This window comes from Acromyrmex echinatior, chromosome 13 (genome assembly GCF_024713525.1).
Source record: "Acromyrmex echinatior isolate Ae372 chromosome 13, ASM2471352v2, whole genome shotgun sequence".
Taxonomy (NCBI): Eukaryota; Metazoa; Arthropoda; class Insecta; order Hymenoptera; family Formicidae; genus Acromyrmex; species Acromyrmex echinatior.
The window spans coordinates 12,887,410-12,903,634 of record NC_141864.1 but is presented as its reverse complement, the minus strand read 5'-3'; the positions used below and the strand labels follow the sequence as shown (position 1 = coordinate 12,903,634).

At 37.4% G+C, this 16,225-nt stretch overlaps 1 pseudogene; it reads right to left on the bottom strand.

Moving 5' to 3' along the window:
• Positions 1-227: 227 nt before the first annotated feature.
• On the bottom strand, positions 228-1,671 carry LOC147907674 (uncharacterized; annotated as a pseudogene).
• Positions 1,672-16,225: the final 14,554 nt, after the last annotated feature.

Below are 16,225 nucleotides of genomic sequence, written 5' to 3'. Positions count from 1 at the left end.
TGTGACATTCTGGCTCAGGAGCGTCTCTGTAATTTAAACGTGCGGAGGTCGTATCTTACATTATTAAAGAATATTCTTCTTGCAAAATAATTTTTATTTTCTTAAAAAAATTAAATACTAAATTTTCTAAAACATTTTGTCATAATAATTCTTGTCTCTCAGAAACTATTCAATAATTGTTAGAAATTTACATCGAGAAATTTCTAGAATAACTAACACATTTTGTGTTAGTCCCAAAGGGCCCCGACCAGATGTAATGATCAGCCATAGATTGTATGTATACCGTATCCATGTATTATAGTGTCTATAATTAGTTTCACGGTTCTGATGCAGAAATAGATTCCGATTATTCCAGCACTTGCGTTGCCGAAGGAAATAAAATTTCCCCAGATCTTTTTCCATGTATTCTTTGTAATTTTCTGAATTGAATTCTCATCTAAAAGATGCGAAAGAGAGATTCCTTGGGAAATTATGAATTCGCCTTTAACTCCTCGTGCCACAGTATTTAGAATTCCGTTTTTTTCGGCTCGAAACATTATGTGATCCCGCAAGTTTTCGAAATCCTTGTCACTATATATGCCGCTTGCTGCTAGCGATCCAGGATTTGTATAATGCCATATAGGTTTTGTCATGGGTTTCATAATTGTCGGAGGTAAAGAGCGTTCGGGAGTTGGTGTCATACGATACCATCCATCATTTAAAAAGAACATTGAAGGTACACAATTGCAGGAGATTTGCGTGCCTATTTTAATTAATATGTGCGTTCATGGGGATAAAAAGTATGTCTCTTACCTTTCTGAACTGGCAGTTCTGAGTAACATTCTTTAACATGTTGAATTTTGACATCTACTGGAGTGCATTTAATGCATGATATGCACTACTTCTCCAGAAACGATGAATCCGGATCCTTTCATAATCCGGTATACGAATTCGTCTGGTGAGTTTATAGCGAGGCTAAGTGCGCCTTTTAAAATTTGCTCCAGATTGCAACGTTGTTTGAGGACATCTCTATACAGAGTATTCATCTGAGAGCGTATATGTTTTTCCACATGTACAAATTTAGAGTTGATGGATAAATATGTCTAGATTTTCGGCAGATATTCGCCATTTTCTAGTAAAAGATTCTCCCTTTTTAGTTTCGAGAATTAACAGTTTTGGGTGTTCTGTTTTTATTAATGTACATCCACATAGAAGTTCTTCTCCTGTCCTAGCGAGTGCAAATGTTACATCTTGCGTTGATAGTGAATATACAATTTGCGGATTTTCGTAGGAGGTGTCATTCTATTAGCATATCCTTCATAAAAAACGTCATAGTGATTAAATTGACAATGATCCATTGGTAAGGTTTTCTAGAAGGTATGTCCTCCATCGATATCCATACAAGTAGTGTCAGTATATAAACAGATTGTGCCCGATCTTAGACGAACTTGATTTGTTTCCAGATTTATAGTAGTTTGGTAAGAAGTTAGTGTGATGGTCGTTGTTCCTTGTACGATGACGTTATCCCAAGTGTATGGATCAGAATTGTGCACCTGAACATCGTCCGTCTGAGCTTGTAGATCCCGCGAAAGTAGTTGGTCGTGTTATAGTCTGGTTTATTTTCAAACCATATATGAAATTATTGATACTAATGGAAAATACTCCAGTTAAATGCATCTTTCTACATTCGTCTGCAGTTATTTCCAGGATATACTCTGCTTGTGCATTCGTTACTGTTGAAATGTGAGAGTACATCTCATAATAGTATATAAATCGATTAATAGACACCTTGCATTGAATTACATCTATGGACTCGAATTTTGATAATTGAAGTAATTGGATGTATGTTTTTTCAATTTGCAGTTGAGTTAGAGGAATATTGCAGCTTTCAACATCTAGGAAAGATAAAGTTGTTTAGATGTGGTGATCATATCCGACGATTCTATTAACATGAGGGATGTAGAGAGTCCACATGAGCACGGCAAATAACAGTAGATTCGGCATTCCTTTCGCTTTTTCCTAAAAATACATTTTTAAAAAGGGAAAAGAAACAATTATACACAAAATTGTTTGCAAAATACAATACATGAATACATTATATACAAAATATAATACTTATTACTAATTGCGCGCGTACTTATATAATTTGTTTTAGATATGTATGTATACACACACACACACACACACACACACACACACACACACACATATAAAGATTTTTATATATCTTGAAAACTAACGTGGTTATAATTTTAAAACATAAAAAGAAGAGCATAAAAAACCACAACACAAGTTATAGTTTGTGATATTTAATTATTATTACATTAATTAAAACATTAAATGTTTCGGCCACAATCTGGCCATCTTCAGTAATTCAATAATATTCTTAAAACGCAGAGTTACATCTAGTTGATATTAAATTCAACAGTCGGGTGTTGTAATTAAATAAACATGTTTTTTTTTGTGTGAAGATGCTTCACAATAATGTTACAACGCCTTTTTTTATGCTCTTCTTTTTATATGTTTTAAAATTATAACCACGTTAGTTTTCAAGATATACGAGGTCTGTCCCAAAAGTATCTGACCTGCATTTATATCTTCGCGCCAAAGTGTTCTAGCGACCTCTACCGGGCAGGCACATCAACAGTAGGACCTTACGAACTTATCGGTTGGTCGCCGACACTAGTAGGACGTATAGTTCATACGCAGTGTGTATTTGTTTACAGTGTCCTTTTCATGTTCGTCGGATTTTTAAGTAGCTAAAAATGACCGAAAAAACAATGCTCCGCGCATGCATCAAACCTTGTGCAGCAGTATTTATCAAAACACAATGTTGTACAGCTTCGCCAGACTCCATACAGTCCCGACGTAGCTCCCTGCGACTTTTGGCTATTTCCTCGATTGAAAATGCCGCTTAAAGGACACCGATTCGACGACAAGAAGACTGTTGAAACCAATGCGACGAATGCACTGAAGGCGATTCCAATAACTGACTTTCAAGACTGCTTTGGGAAGTGGAAGCATCGATATGAGCGTGTTGTTCAATCAAATGGGGACTACTTCGAAGGATGCCACCAACCGGATGACGAAGAATAAGCCAAGCGCCGAAAAATGGAGGTAGGTCGGATACTTTTGGGACAGACCTCGTATTTTAATTATACGAGCATTAATATGTGTAAATTAACGCAATTTTTTGATTTTATCAAATTTAATTTTGAATTACATGCATGTTTGCTTCTGAAGAAATGTGTAAGAAATTACAGAGCGAATATATATACAAAAGTACAAATACAATTCTTACAAACGTGTGTAAAGGAACGTCTAATTCCTATTCATATGTACAGATTCGCACGAAAAGATAATAATAAATTGTTCCATTCTTCGAAAGAAAGAATCGACAGACTCAAACACAATTTTATCTTCAAATATTTACGTGTAGAATTACAAGACGCCTATAAACATTTTGGACAAACAAAATCTGAATTATTCAGCATTTGTAGAAGAATTGAAAAAATTCTACCTAATAATATAGCGCATTCTTTGCAACAGATAGGAAATTAACTTCGATATTATGTGGCAAAAAGAACAAAATAGAATTGTCAAAAAAATCTCTAATTTGCGGACTAAATATATTCGCCAAGAAATATTGAATATCAATAATATTAACTATAATATTACGCAATTTGTGGACTCTGAGATGAATGGTGATACTTCTTGTGCACCTTTAAAATTGAAAACAGTTTCAACTAAAATTCTAATATAATTCATTCATCGTATAATATTAATGTTGCTCCTGATAGATGTAATGAAAAATTTGATATACGGAATACTAACGAACAATGGCTGAATCTAAGTAATGCCAAAATTTCAGAAAAAGCCATAGTCGTATTACAATTAGGTCAACAGTTCAATTTACCTAACAACATGGTTAGTAAGGACGGTATTACACGTGAGTTCATCAAACACGTAGAATATAATCTTTTTAGAGCTAACGATGAAATACGTAAAAATGTTAGGAATGAAATTGTCCAAATTGTTAAATCGATTAGGAATTGTAACATTAAATCTGTTGAAAATACAATTTTACATGAAGATGTAAAGGAGGTTAAGCGATTCATCTCAGAGAATCCGGATATTTTAATTACTAGAGCGGATAAAGGCAATACCACTGTAATTATGAGAGATAGTTACAAAGAAAAAATTTATGAGATTCTCAATGATCAGACTACATACAATTCAATAAAAAAAGATCCTACTAATAAAATAACTGTTGAAATTGATAATTTATTAAAAAATTGGAAAAACAAGGGGTACATTGATTTAAATTTATAAAAAAAATTGTATGTCGGACGGCGAACTTCCGAGATCTTATAGTTTGCCAAAAATTCATAAAAAAGGTCACCTCTAAGATTAATTGTCAGTTGTATTAACAGTGCTTCATCGAAAGTTCTAGAACAATTCAATTCGCGCACGTGAGCGCCGCGCTCCGACGAATACGTCACGCGCTGTCACCAATCCCGCGTACGGATTTTCTGTCGCGCATGACTGTTACGTTGAACGTCATTGGAAAAGAATCGAAAGCGCCAATCAATTTTGTATTACCAATGCCACGTGATAATTACGATTGTGGCAAAAATTTAATTAGATTTCTCCCAAGAAGAAAGCCCAGACCGAAAGCAATAAATGCTTCGATCTCGTCGTTCCTCCGGGCAGATTGCTTAGGTAGTTTACACCGCTTACACCGTTTACACCGCTTAGAGTTCTTAGACTTCTTAGAGTTCTTACTTCTAAAAGTTCTTCGAGTTCTTAGAATCATAGTCTCGCTACTACATCGCTTCGTAAAACCGCCGTGCCAACCGCTTAGTGAAAACCGCTATAAAACAAATCTTTTCAAAAGTGCCGAGAAAATCGCCGAGATTTTCCATCACCGCGATTCCAAATACAATTTTGAAAAAGGTGACCGCATTTGATATTTTGTTAATCTAATATTTAATTAATTATATTTTTTGACTCTGTAACTGATCATATTAAAGAAAATTCTTTTGTTAAATTAAAAGGAACGAAGTTCTCTTTACTGTCGTGTATCACATTAACCGTGTGCCGTTCTCTCACTCGAACCTTTCCGCGCGGTGCATTCTCGCACATTTTCTGGTCCTTCGAGCCGGATTTGAACTAGCGAGAAAGATTGTTAGACAAACGCCGCATCACTCTAAAATTTCACGTCAGCGCTCTCGCTCTAATTCGCACATATATCATTTGACGTGGTCTCCATGTAAACAAATATTCCTACTGAATTAGTATCAAAAAGCATTGAACGTAGGTAGAATTTTATTGAGAATAAGACTTCGATTCCTTTACATGAGTTTATCAAAGCAATTATAATTATAATTAATTCTACATTTTTTAGTTTTGATAAAAAAATATTTAAACAGATTTTTGGCATGTCAATGGGGTTCTTTGTCCCCTATACTGGCGAACATAGTTTTACAAGATTTAGAATAAGAAATTATTACCATTACGAATAATATTATTTCATCTTTTTATTTTCGTTATGTGGATGACATTGTGTTAGCTGTACATAAAGAAAAGGTTGAAGGAGTTCTAGAATTGTTTAACTCATATCATGAAAGGCTTAAATTTACTGTTGACTTTGGCGATGAAAACGCATAAATTTCCTAGATGTTAAATTAATTGAACAAGAAGGAAATATCATCTTCGATTTTTTTAAAAAAACCTACCAATTCTGGGAGATATTTAAACTATTAGATGTTGGAATTAATTCGTAGCGTTTTACAAGTGATGGGAAGTACTTTCATTAATGTATTTTTTAATGCTCATGTGAAATAAATAACATTCTTTCATTAAAAAACGCTACGAATTAATTCCAACACCTAATATTTTTCAAATCCGTTAGCACATAAAAGGGGAGTAATTATTGATCAATTTGATAGAATTCTATTTTTGTCCCATCCTAAATTTCATGAAAAAAACATCTCTGAATTAATTCACACGCTTTTAAGTAATAGTTATTCTTTAAAGTTCATATTTTCAACAATAAAAAATAGAATAAAAACATTGGAAAATAGAACCAATTTAGATCAGAATCGCGAAGAAATCAATAATGAATGTGATTCTAATGTTACTTCAAAAAATTTTTTCACGATACCATACTTGAGCAAAGTATCTGAAAAATTCAAAAAACTTTCACATATTCATGGTTTTAATATAGCTTATAAACCTATGAATAAAATGAATACATTTATTAAGACAGGAAAGGATTCTTTGCCTAAGGATGACCAATGTGGAGTAGTCTATAAAATCAATTGTTTAAACTGTGAATCGTCCTATGTTGGCCAAACTAAAAGGAAATTAAAAACTTGGATAAAAGAACATAAGGCTGACATAAAATAACCTTCTTCCGAAATTTCAGTGGTTTCACGTCACCGTTTGATACATGAATTAGATTGGGATAATATAAGAATTTTAGATACAGAACAATCGTTAATGAAAAGAAGAATTTTGGAAATGATACAGACATATAAAAAGACAAACAAGAGGTATCAATAAGCAAAGTGACACGGAAGGTTTGCTTGATGTTTATCTTCCTCTTCTTAAGAAGGATCTCTCTTTCTTTTAATAAATAATTCTAGAACTTTCTAAACTGTTGATTCAGATATATAAATAGTGGTAAAATACATGATATGACAAATAACAACACATAATGTCACGACAAAATTCTAATTGTGCAAAAGAGGTACTTGAGATTCATTTTTTTTGCTATAAAACAGGTAACGATTCTATTTCTTTATATTCCGACTAGAAGATATTAATGATATACAATTTTATTTAAATTAGAATCTGGAAATTCTTGTTCTACACTTTTCGTGATATAACAATTGGCGTTGTAACATTATTGTATGAAGCATCTTCACATAGAAAAGAACATGTTTATTTAATTACAACACCCGACTGTTGAATTTAATGTCAACTAGATGTAACTCTGCGTTTTAAGAATACTATTGAATTACTGAAGATGGCCAGATTATGGCCGAAACGTTTAATGTTTCAATTAATGTAATAATAATTAAATATCACAAACTATAACTTGTGCTGTGGTTTTTTATGCTCTTCTTTTTGTATAAAGATTTGGATTGTTACGCGGCACAATTCAAATCTTCTCCGTCTCATTCCTTTTCTAAATGAATATGAGACACCTTTAATTTATTAGGATGAACAATTTTGTGTTTTCCTTTTACAAGTTTTATATTATCATTAGGTAATATATCCAATATCGTGTGAGGCCCGGAGTATTGATTACCGAGTTTGCCCTTCTTGGGTTCACATAATAAGAAAACTTCATCGTTGATTTGAAAATGTTGAGGATTGATCTTTCGATCATAATACCTCTTGGATTTTATTTTGGAAGTTATAATATTGTCTCGTGCTAATTTTTGTATATTATGTATATCCGTCATGAGCTGTGTTAAGTAAGATGTTTTTAATTCTTCTATATTATTAACGATTTCACTGGACGGAAGCCTAGCTAATTTACCAAATACTAACTCATATGGGTTGTATCCGATAGCCTCGTGTGTGCTTGTATTGTATGAAAAGGTGACATATCGTACTAATTTATCCCATTCTGTGAATCTGTCTATAAATTGCTTCAAAAATTCTACTAAAACTAAGTGAGACCGTTCTAAAGCTCCATTAGCTTGTGGGTAAAAAGCGGTCGTTTTGAATTGTTTAATTAAAAATTTTTTTGCAAATCTTTTCGTCATGTTGCTCGTAAAATTATTGCCTCCGTTAGTATTGATTTAGGAGCTCCGAACGTACAGATAAAAAATTCTAGGAAGGCGTCAGCAACACTTGGCTGTAGAGGATTTTAAAGGGTTGGCGAAGGAGAATTCGTTAAATGGTCTTGGATAGTTAATATATAAGAATTTTGTTGAGAGGTTGTTGGTAATGGGCCGACTATGTCCATTGATACTTTTTCGAATGCAGAATATGGAGTGTCTGTTCAACATAGGTTGTTTTGTTTTAATGCGAACCAATTTTTTTATTTGGTATTGTAGACAATGATTAATGTAATCTTATATGTCGGATTTCAAATTATTCCAATAGAAGTTTTGTCTAATGCGATTGTATGTTTTAGTTATGCCTTTATGGCCACCAACTACTGAGGAATTCTTCTATAATAGAGTTTTGTCTTTCTATTTCTGGTATTTGCACTAGTCCATGGCAGATAACTAGCTTAATTAGAAATCCTATTAATGACGCGAATATAACCAAAAATTGTGCTCCATTTAAAATCATCGATTTTTGTTGTTTTTGCTACGCTTAATACCACTATTGGGATATTATTTAGTGTTTTCGTGAAGTGAAATTGATCCAACGTTTCCTTTGTTACTCTATCGTTTATTTCATTTTTGCAAATCAAAATAAAATGAGTTTTATTTCCCCTTTTAATAAGTGTTACTCTCCCTGTCTCTGACCTTTAGGCATTTGTGGAATTAATTTTTGTTCTTGAAGACTTTTGGATCCATTATCGCAAGGTTCGCCGTCTGTGCTCATAAAATATAAATAATTTTCTTTGTGCATAAATATTTGATCTCGACTACTTATAATACTATGTATTTGTGATCGTATTACGATTTGTGGATCGTTAAGATCTTTGATTTATCCAGATCAAATTTATTGAAATTTTTATCGATATCGACTTCATCGTCATCGTTGTCATCATCATTGTTATTGTGGTTGTTGTCGGTATCACTGTTACTAATATTGTTCATCGTCATTAATGTCATCATTGTTATTGTTATAAATTTCACTGTTTTTCACCTCACGGTTATGACTAATACTGTCATGTTCGTCCTCGTCCGTATTATTAGTAAATGAATCGTGATTTTTATTATTTTTATTACGGTCGTCCAAGTCTTTTGTCAGGTTGTCTATGATAGGTTGAGTGGAATAGTTTACGTTATATCTATAATATTTGGACCGGTTCTTGGTGCAGGATTTATACTTTTTTCTTCAGGAGAAGTGGAGGATGGGGAGGGATTTGTATCATTCAGATTTTTCACAATCTGAATCTCGTCCTTTGGTTCCTGGTGTACTTCTGCTTCTACAATATGTTGTGTGAAGGGTAGTTCTTGTAATTCTCTTCGGGTGAATGGTACGCTTTCCCCTTCTGTTGAGACTGTTTTATGGGTTTGTATTGTTGGTTTACATTCATGCTCTGGTTCCTCTATCATTGATCTTCTTCGGGGTGATGATGGAAGAGGTCGTGGATTTGCGTTTCTAATATGCTTCTTCATCTTCCGAACATTCTTCGATTTCGTCGAATGATGGTTGTATCATACATATTTGTATAAGATTCCTTGATAATGCATCGGCGTTCACATTTGTTTTTCCGGATTTGTAAACGATTTCATAGTTGTACTCGGCTAATTTAATTTTCCAACGTGTTAGTCGCGAAGTAGGATCTTTTGCTTTGTGAAGCCAAGTCAGCGGTTTGTGGTCGGTAACCAAAATAAATTTATTACCATAAAGATAAGGTCGAAAATGTCCTACTGCGTAAACTATTGCCAATAATTCTTTTTCGATTGTGGAATAATTCTTTTCAGTGTCGTTTAATACACGAGAAGCGTAACTTATGGGGTCGCTCTCTTCCTATTGGTCCTTGACTTAAGATAGCGCCTAAGGCTGTTCCTGATGCATCCATTGTTACGACGAAAGGTTTAGAAAAATCGAGATATCGCAACACCGGTTCTTTACATAATATATTTTTCAATGTGGTGAAAGAATCTTGTTTTTTTCTGATTCCATTTAAATTTCACTCCGTTTTTTAATTTGTCAGGGGTTTCGCAATGTTAGAAAAACCTTCTATAAACCTGCGATAATAACCTGCTAATCCGAGAAATTGTTTTATATTCTTCTGATTTGTGGGTACAGAGAAATTTTGCTTCTATTTTCTTCTGGTTGGGATGTACTCTGTTTTCGTTTATCACGTGTCTCAAGTAGGTCACTTCTTTTCGAAGAAATTCGCATTTTTCCCGTTGCAGTTCCAGGTTTGTTTCACGCAATTCGTTTATTAATTTTTTTTTGAAATTTAATTTCGTATTCTCTTAATGAACTTGCATATAAAACGAAATTTGTCTAAATAGATAAATATTTCCATTTCTTGCATTTCAATTAGTATCCTATTCAGAGGATCAACGCCGATGTCACTTCGCAGCCAGTTGCGGACCTTGAGTCCCTTCATTGACAAGCAAAGGGTGCTCGGACGTCGCCTAAGGCACGCAATTCTCTCTCCGGACGAGCGGCATCTGATAATCATTCCGCCGCTCTCACACCTCGCATGCCTCTTGATATCATCGTGTCACCGCCGAGCACTCCATGGAGGGGTGCAATTGACCCTAAACCTGTTGCGACTGCGGTACTGGATCCTTCGAGGGCGAGCCACAACAAAATACTGGCTGCATCGGTGCGTCACTTCTACCAGATGGAGAGGGGTCACGCCACAACCGCCGATGGGCAACCTCCTTCAAGGACGCGTAACGTCCATTCCTCAGGACCGGTATCGACTACACCGGGCCGATACTCATTCGCACGAGCTGAGGACGCGGGCACCGGTCCCACAAGACCTTGCAATCTTTGTGTCTCTGTTCTAAGGCGACGCACCTTAAGGTCGTGTCCGACTACACGACGGACGCATTCCTGGCCGCGCTTCGTTGATTCACGTCAAGGAGAGGACTATGCTCGGAGATCTACTCCGACTGTGGCACGAACTTTATTGGCGCCGATAGATACGAGAGCTTTTTCGCACATCTTCCGCCAATGGTAGTCGCATTGCAAATGCTGCTGTCACAGAAGGAATCCGGTGGCATTTCAACCCACCTTCCGCACTTCGGAGGCCTCTGGCAAGCAGCAGTAAAATCGACGAAGTATCATCTTCGAAAAGTAATCGGCGACGCCACGCTCACCTATGAGGAGATGAGCACTCTCCTAGCTCAGGTAGAGGCCTGCCTGAATTCTCGGCCATTGCTGGCATTATCCCGACGACCTCTCAGCGCTTACTCCAGGACACCTGCTCATCGGAGCTCCGCTGTTAGCCATTCCAGAACCGTCGCTCGCAGAGAAGGCAACGAGCTCTCTCTCTCTCGTTAGCAACACCTTCAAGGAATGCGTGATCATTTTTGGAAAAGATGGTCCTGCATTCCTTGACCTCACGCCCGAAGTGATGCAAGATAAGCGCCGCGCCTCAGATTAGCTCATTGTGCCTCATACTTTCAGAGACATCACCGCCGAGCAAATGGCCTCTAGCTCGCATCACCAAACTGCACCCAGAAGAGGACGGGTGACCCGAGTGACAACGGTTCGCACAGCGTCTTCCAAGCTCATTCGACCTCTGGTCAAATTGGTGATGCTGCCTGGATCTGCTGCCTCGACCACTTTACACGCAGACTCGTAAGAGCAGTAAAACCGCACATTGTATTAAACCGCGTGATCTTCAATGTACTCGCGTCAGTTAAAGCGTGTGTAATCGCAGTAATGTTCGCGTTGATTTTATTTACCTTTCGCAATCTTGGATGATGCAAATTTTCAATTTTTTTAAAATAACATGTTTACCGCTTGATGCAATGTACTATACATTGTTACATTTTCGCTGTTTCGTTTCGAAATTATTCTGATCTTACGTTCGCAACCATTGCGCAACCAACGCCTTGTAATCGCGATTGCCCGCTAATTCCTTTTGATTGATGTCATAGCTAAATTACATGACGGCGTCTGCGTCATTATATTTCTTGAATACTGTGCGAGAGCGCACCGCGCGGAAAGATTCGAGTGAGAGAACGGCACAAGGTTGATATGATGCACGACAGTGAAATCAACTCAGTTTCTTTGTAATTTAACAAAAGAATTTCTTTAATGTATTCAGTTACAAAGTCAAAAGATATAATTAATTAAAGATCAGATTAACAGAATATTAAATGCGGTCACCTTTTCCAAATTGAGTTTGGAATCGCGGTGATGGAAAATCTCGGCGATTTTTCTCGGCACTTCTCGAAAGATTCGGTTTATAGCGATTTCACTAAACGGTTAGCACGGCGATTTTACGAAGCGAGATTATGACCCTAAGAACTCTAAGAACTTTTTGGAAGTAAGAAGGAGGACGGCGAGATCGAAGCATTTATTGCTTTCGGCCTGAGCTTTCCCTTTTGGGAAAAATCCAATAAAATTTTGCCACAATCGTAATTATTACGTGGCATTAGGTGTACAGAATTGATTGGCGCTTTGAATTCTTTTCTAGCGACGTTCAACGTAACAGTCATGCGCGGCAGAAAATCCGTGCGTGGGATTGGTGACAGCGCATGACGTATTCGTCAGAGCGCGGCGCTCGCGTGCGCGAATTGAATCGTTCTAGAACTTTCGATTGTCCGTTGCCGGTAACGACAGCTTGTTTGCGTGTAACGAATTGTTTTTAAAAAGAACAAAGAACGACGAATTCGATGATTTTAATGAGGATTAAGATCATGCTCGAGATGAAATCACGAGCTCAATTTATGCATGCGTTCAATGACAATTAATGTCGGTCGACTGACAGAATTCTTGCTTTTCTTTCGAATTACCGATCTCGAACAAATACTTTCTTGTTAGTTCAAACTCAGAGCGTATCCGATCATGTGCACGCACAGGCTTCCACGACACCGTGCGCGGGACGCGCACACATCATCAGCTTGCGCCGCCTAAAACGCCGCGATCTCCCAAGCAATAAACAGAACTCGCGACATCTGTACGCTTGCCGAGCGTGATCATTAATTTCGTCACTGCGTGACAAGGCGGGCGGGATGTTCAAGATACAGCTAACACGAACAGTTTTTGTCGATTTGGCGTACGTGCGACATGCGAATCGGAAGCTTCTAGAAGGATTCCAAGCGTCCTTAGAGGTTTCCAAAACATAAACTTGGCCATCACCTCATCAATAAAGTCGAAAAACAATAAGCTAAGCCGCACGTCACACACACGCAGATCTCAACCGCTATAACGGCGAACCAACTCAGATCGGTCGCAGCGCACGCGCGATCGCATGACGCAAAGCGCGTAATATGCGTACATCCCAATCAAGATTTAGTGGGCGTACCGCTTGGCCATCGCGCTCGAAATTGCCAATCATCGCCCGAAAAAGAAGGTCACCTCAAAATTTTCAATTTTGCGAGAATCTCATAGGCGAATGCAAAGGGAAGCCTTTGTTCTTAGAAAAGAGCATAAAAGGCAAAACCGAGAAGCAATGACTCTCTTCTTCTTCGCTATTCTCGAGTCAACGCTTCGCTACAAGTGCAACTGCCTAGGAAACGCTCCGCCGCGTTTAATTCGCAATCGAGAATTCGCGTAAATCGAAATTCAGCCAAAACACCGTATCACTCGAAATTTTTTCGCTCTCGCTCTAACTCGCTCTCGAACACCTACTTTCTCATTTTTTTTAAATTTGAGCGTATTATCACATAAACATGTGTTGTTTGAGTAGCATATCTATGTATATTCTAAGCCATGGGGCAAGCCGCGGGGTGTGGTGCGGGGGGGCAGCCAATGAGCGAGCTGCTATGGCCTCCCACCACCTCTCGCGGTTTTCCTCCCCGGCCCCCGTCCCCACAGGCGCATGTGTGTGTGAGCTGGTGACGTCACGGCGTGACGCGTCGCGACGACGATGATCCGGCGAGCTTGAGAGCGGGCGAGCGACTGAGGGGATTCGCGCGTTTTTCTTCCCGCGTGCGTGCCGTCGCTCTCACTCGCACCAACGGGTTTCTCACTCGCTGTAAATATATAATATAATAATGTAGTCTTATCTCCTTTAAATATACGGTCCTCCATTTTTACCGTCGCTCTCGTTCGCACCAACGTTACGTTTCGTTTGTCGCTCTCGCTCGCACCAACGTTGTCGTTGCGTTGTTAGTTTAATAAACAAAAAAAGTAATAAAAAAAGGATAGCGAAATCCGTCACGCAGTTTTTTACATATGTTTCTTCCCCTGTCGTTCTCGCTCGTACCAACGCGTTTCTCACTCATTGTAAATATAATATAATAATATAATCTTACCTCCTTTAAGATACGGATTGTAGTTCTCGCTCCCATCAAGTTGCTCTCGCTCGCACCAACGTTTAAATTTTTTCACCGCATCCTTAAAAAGCGTGTTCGTTAAAATCACTAACGTAACCAGAATCGTTGGAATTTTCATCCACGTTAAAATCAATTTTCTCGAACATTTCGTCTATAATATTTTTGAATTGTTCCGCGTTCACGTTTCTAATATAATTGACTACGGCGTCAATGTTCGCACGGTCCGCCATACTTTTTTTATCAATTTCGACCAATTACGAATGAAGAAACATAAGCTCACACGTTTTTTTCATTACTAACGTTCGTTTAGTGCGAGTAATTATATATATATCGTACGAGTCCACATCCATTTCCGTCTTCCTATTTGCTATTTTTTTCTATTAAGTTTGCGTTAGCGCGAGTTTCTTTTTTCTCTGATAAAATTGTATATAAAATAGATAGGGATACATAGGTAGATTAGAGGAAAAATGAGACGACGCGATTACAGTGTTTGAAATTAAATATATATTAAGTACAGTACAAAATAATTTCATATATTGTAAAAACGTATAGGTTCATCGCTAGCATTAATTGATATATACAATTAACGTTCTCCGAAAATCAAAGCGATCAATTCGCAATCGAGTATGTCGTTGCGGTCGAAGGAATCGTTATCGTACATCGTTTTTAGCACGTTCGCAGATTTCGTGACAGTGGACGCGATAGCAAGAAGTCGTGAAAATTTTTTATCGACGTTATCGGTCATTGCGGTTAGAGAGGAAATGAGACGATTCACACAGTGTTCGAGATTAAATATATTAAGTACAGTACTTTTCGACATGGATAGACGAGCTGTACTTGTTTCTAGACGCAGTATTGGTAGATTATTAATTCGTCCGAAGCGTAACGTTAGATTTCCAACGTACATTGGTGACGGCGCACGTATTCCTTTATTATTTTCGTCGTATTGCAAAAGGGACAAAATGACGTGTTTTTGTTCGAGAAGCTCTTTCCAGATGTCCGATGAAATCGGAATCTCTTTACCGTGACAATCTCCCAAAATGATAGTCACGCAAGAAGGGAGTGTGACATTGATACCAATGTTCAAGTATTTATAGCCAGTTGCAGTTAACGGATATCTTCTCTCGAGAATGCGTACGGTAGGATGATGTGCGATTTGATGTCTGTAATTATGGAAAAAAGAAATTGGCAGATGGAAAAAGAGAGAGAGACGCAAAAGGGAAAAAGAATATCTACCTATTTGATATATTATCTTTATCTGGATTCACATCAGTTGATTCGTCGACTATTTTTTTCTTCTTCGTGCTTTGTTCATCGCGATCGTCCTGTTCCATAAGATAATTTATAATATCCGCGTTGTTGAACATTCTCACGATTGAGAAAAAAAGCTTGGAAAGTGCGTACGAACGATGTTGTCGGAATGATCGTTCTTTTCGTACTGATCGTTTAAAATTATTATAGTATTTATATATTATATGTGCCCTTTCATCCTTTCCTCTTCCTCCTCCTTCTTCGTCTTATTTCCCGGTGTATGTTTTGTTAATATATATTACTCGATTGAAATAATCGATCCAAGATATCCTGCATTTGTTGTAATAACCCGTTTCGCAAACATTCAACGTTGAGTATGTTTATATTAAATTTACTAACTTCTGTTACGGTTTTCGTGAACTCGTTAAATGTGTAAAATTGTTGTTGTTTGGCAAAGTACAGATTACCATTTATATATCGGAAGGCCAAGGTCGGAGCTGGTGGTATTCCTGGGAATACCGCTTGTAACGGTTGAAACGAGCGAACAGTCATACTACATTCGTCTATCTGCGCCACGTCATTACCATTGAAAATCGCGTAGGTTTGTCCTCTGTTAGTATTTACTACGGTATCGATGAAAGTGTTCGGGGGAAATCCTAGACTCGAGATACGTTTTGGCCAACCTTTTTTCAATTTGAAACTGGGGTACTCGATCATATAGACAATATTATTTATAAACAGTACTAGTTCACCCGAAGGTCTTTGATACGCGGCTGATAAGGAGAAATTCTTCGGAAGGAAATCCATGTAGCTGTTTAGTATGTATGGTCCGTCGTATTTAGTATCGTCTATATTTATCGACCATACATAACGTTGGT